At 35.7% G+C, this 4,572-nt stretch overlaps 1 long non-coding RNA gene across 1 annotated transcript; it reads right to left on the bottom strand.

Moving 5' to 3' along the window:
* Positions 1–924: 924 nt before the first annotated feature.
* Positions 925–3,441, bottom strand: LOC115926647. The gene is made up of 3 exons (XR_004065187.1): positions 3,337–3,441; positions 2,287–2,412; positions 925–1,169 (listed from the first exon to the last, which is right to left on the bottom strand). It is a non-coding gene; the product is annotated as an uncharacterized LOC115926647 (long non-coding RNA).
* Between the last annotated feature and the right edge of the window lie 1,131 nt (positions 3,442–4,572).

The raw sequence follows: 4,572 nt of genomic DNA, 5'->3' as shown, positions 1-4,572 counted from the left end.
AAAACGAAAGGGCTCGAAAATGTCTTTAAGTGAGAAAATTATAACCATTATCTGTCGAATCGATTTTAGTGATTGCAATCACTAAAGTAATAGACTGATTTTTAGACCCTTGTACCGAATGGTCGTACGTTGTGTGCTGCGCAAAGATTCAATCAGTTTAATTTTGGTCATTACGAGAATTGGGTTATTGATTTAAACAAATGCTGATGTACCCTTTACAGCTCATTTTATGTATGGTAATACAACAACAAAAGTTCTCGGTCACTCAATAGTGTCTGCCAGTGAAGTCTAGAAATTAAACGGGTTTCCTTGCATAATTTGAATATCAGGACACTGCTAAACGTTTAAATTTCACAGATAGGACAAACGTGACATGATCATAATTCCTACAAATTTCTACAGAATTTGATGTTGGCTGCAAATGGGACATAGTACCTTTAAGCCCCACTGCAGTACTTATAGCTACTTGCGCCCTCTAAATAAAAAACAATGCTTAATCGGTGACCATTGGTCCCCCATGCTCCCCTTTTACTTATGTTACCTGAGAGCTGTTTTGATGAGATAGCACATGTCAGTGACCATGCAGGGAGGTCTAATCCCTCCTGGCCAAACAAGTACAGATAGACTTTAAAGCGAACAATACGTAGATAAAATGTTAGATGGTGAGAATGTACATGTACATATTATCGATAATAAGGTAATGTCATTATAAGCTAATCAAGAATTTAAAAAATAGCATTTTAGCCATACAATAAGCAGCTTCCTCATCTCTAAAGCAAGGGATTTAAAAATTAAAAAAACGATGATTAGTCGTCGATTAATTTCATTTGAACTATTTACCAAAAAAGTTATTTAAAAAAAATTATTTATCAAAATTCAAAAATCAAAAATGATTTTCATATTGATTACATTGATTATAGTCACTATCAATACAAGCCCTGGTGCTGGACAGTATAAGGGGATACTTCTCCTAGCACGTAGAGTGGACACCAACGATGTCATCGGTTCTTGGTCAGCCACGGACGCGACCAACTTCCAGACAGTCTCCTGTGGCCAAACGGACGGTGCTGTCACTCATCGGAACAGACTGGACAAGGCATCGACGACTTCCTTTCTTTGGACTGCACCAACTCTTGGTAATGGTGACATGTACATCGCGTAAGTATTGCCTAACAGTGTGGGAGAAAGTGCAACAAATGTTATCATTGCTATCCTATACATTACCGACAGAAAAGAATGATGAACAACAAAAATCAACGTCTAGAGTGTTATTATCTTTGTTATTTGAAGTTTGAAGTTTTATTTATTCCACATTTTAATTTGATAGAATCTTCTGACATATAAAAAATGTTGATGTAGTTGGTCAAGTATGGGACAACATATTGGACTTGCCCTTGTGACTTGCGAATGATTGCACCCCAAATACGATGCTAATGAACGTGGCTTCATTAAGGGGAAAGTCTGTAATTTGTCTTGTTATTTGATCCGACTTGGTAGAATCGTCTAACATGTAACATATAATTTGGATGTTGTCTGTACAACGAATGGCGAAAAATATCTTGGACTTGTCCTTTTTGATTGTGAATTATTGCACCTGCAAATAGGATGCAGTTGAACGTTGCCTCAAAAAGGGAAAAACCCGATTTTCTCTTTCTCTGTCTTTTTACTAATCTCCTCCAGTCTCTCTCTCTCTCTCTCTGTTTCCATCTGTCTCTGTTTGCGTGTGTTTATGTGTGTGTGTGTGTGTGTGTGTCTCTCTCTCTCTCTCAGTATTGTGTGAACATATTTTTTGGCTCTACACACTCATCACACCTCTAACAAAGAAAGGGAAATTCTTAATGTGAAACGTTTGATGTTGGTGATGATGTATTAACATCAGTGGTCATCTATGTTTATTAAAATACAACTACTCATATTTGCTTTTCTTAACTAATAAGACATTTCATAAACTACTTTTCAATGCATTTTCTTTAAAAAAATGAAATTTGATCTACGAAGATTTACATGAACTAATTGAATCAATCATGAGATATTTCTCTAAATAAATCTTTGTATCTCTTTATAAACCGTTGCCCATAGAAATCTGAATATTATCATGACGTGATTGTAGCAATAATATTTATACTAAAGAATAATGAATAAAATTATAATAAGATAAAAACTTTGTCTACCAAGAATAAACCATGTCGTCACAATCATTTCAAGAAAACATGCATTTATTCCTACTTTATGGGCAACAGTGTATATCGTTTCAAAATATATTTTTGCTTGTGTTAACAGAGCAACCTTTGTTAGAGAGTACAGCGTTTTCTGGGTAAATGTGACATCATCTCTTATTCAAGGTGAGTATATGGTTTGCTTTAGTGGCGGATACAGGATTCTCTGGCAGAAGAGTCGAGCAAGTCCGAAAATCTGTTAGGTAAAAAAAAAAAAAAAAAAAAAAAAAAAAAAGGATCATCAGCACATGATTCGTCTTTTCTTTATCCCCTTATTTAATCTTCGGGGGGGGGACACGTGCTCACTGACCCTGGATCCGCCACTGTCTCCACTGATATCATTAGAAGCTGTATTAATATTTTGAATTCCTAATTACAGGGTGATTTTCTTAAATTAAACATAAAAACCGCCATCGAGACAGAATCTCTTTGCTTAGTAATATATACTAAGGTCTACTCTTCTTCCCTTACAATAATGACATGGGTTATATTGTTTCTTTGTTTTTTTAAGATAAATACTCTGGCATGTCGATTTTACTATAAACTTAGCAATAATATTGAAATTGTGTAATTCCTTTATTAACATCGCTTTGATCTTACATGAGTGTGAAGGGCCTTCAGTGAGAAAGTCGTTTCTCGTTCTAAATTCACCAGTTAGATATTTACTTTAGACTGAGCATATACAGCAACCCAGTTTCGGGTGAACGAATTCTTGTAAAAAAAAAGCATATCAATTGCGAAACAATGTAACTACGTTTATGCACCTGCTGAGAATAAGTTTTATTGAAACACCCGCCCCCCCCCCCATAAAAATAATAATAATAACAATAAATTGTTTAAAAATTTAATAAATTATGAAGTGCTCATTATACAGAGGTGCAAAGGTTGTATAGTACAGTAGTGATTTCGTATTGAAACTTGGAGGTCCTAGTTGGAAAGCAAGTCCACGAGCCAGTGCCATTTGATAAGGCATTTTTCCTCATCACAAAGTCCCTCGGAGAGGATTTAAAGCCGTCGATCACCTGGTTGATTACACTTACAACCAAATGTACACATGCCTTTACAGCATTTACGTAAAACAAACCAACGAACCTTGCAACCATACCACATACATTTTTACCTTTTTGTCATCAGCTTTTGACCCGTGTGCTAGTAACCAATGTCAAAATGGAGGAGTCTGTCAACCTTCTACGGGTTCCATTCCTCCTTACATCTGTGGCTGTCCATCTGGATTTAACGGCCAGTTCTGTCAGACAAGTATAACAGGCATGTTACATTCACCTTCACCACATTTGATTGTCCCTATCGCATACAAGTGCGAACGACTATATCTTGAAGAAGTATAATGTATATCGGGTTTTACTAGTATTTTATTTCATCACCCTGACTACTCCACTCCCAAAACGAATGTAACTGTTAGAGATGACCCTGCCCTACCTTTCGTACATAGATCTAAGAATGAGTCAACCCCCGCATCCACTATTTTCATGATAATGGCGATGGCTGGTTTTGTTATCTTTTCTCTTTTGGGTGGTGTTGTTAGGTTTTTTGTTGTTGCTTGTCTCCAACTTTAGGAATACTGTGCTTTCCTGGATACGCCTCGGTTGGAATGTACAAATAACTCTGAATACCATTTATTGTCTTCTCTTTGATTTTTGTTAAGATAATGTGAATACCCAACGAAAAGGGAAATCAGTAGTAAAATCAGTTTTAGCCGAATGGCAAAATAAATGTTGTCTAACCTTTTGGCGTATTTTTTATATTACATTAATTGCATTAATTATTTGAATAGGAAAACAATTCTGTATACATTTAAAGAAAACACCATTGCTTTTTGGTATAATCGCATCTTCACATCACTTTAATTTTCAGATCCATGTGCTAGTAGCCAATGTCAGAACGGGGGAACTTGTAACCCTACTCCGGGACCAAGCCTTCCCTACACGTGTAACTGTCTAGCTGGGTATACCGGCATATTCTGTCAAACAGGTATGATATCAAGAGTATCATATACATCCATCATTTTTGTCTACGTCCATGTATATTTTTAAAACACTAGCGGATAGAGGTACCCAAGTGGTATACGTGTCGTATAGAGGCCAAATAAACGAGCTTGCCACCCCATTCTCGATGGCCTTTTTTTCTTTAATTTTTTTTTTTAATTTGTTGTTGTTGTCGTTGTTGTTGCATGTCAACAAATATTAGGATAGGAATATTGTATTCTCTCTTATAATATCCTACGTCAGCCTCTGGTTGAATTTACAAATAAATCTGAATTTCATTTAATGTCTCTTTTTTATTTCTTTATTTAAAAAAAAAAGTTATTTGTGAATAGACATTTGCATGAGAAATCCGT

The sequence above is a fragment of the Strongylocentrotus purpuratus genome, unplaced genomic scaffold (assembly GCF_000002235.5).
Source record: "Strongylocentrotus purpuratus isolate Spur 01 unplaced genomic scaffold, Spur_5.0 spur5_scaffold_2, whole genome shotgun sequence".
Lineage (NCBI taxonomy): Eukaryota > Metazoa > Echinodermata > Echinoidea > Camarodonta > Strongylocentrotidae > Strongylocentrotus > Strongylocentrotus purpuratus.
The sequence above is the reverse complement of the archived record's forward strand: the minus strand, read 5'-3'. Positions and strand labels throughout refer to the sequence as shown.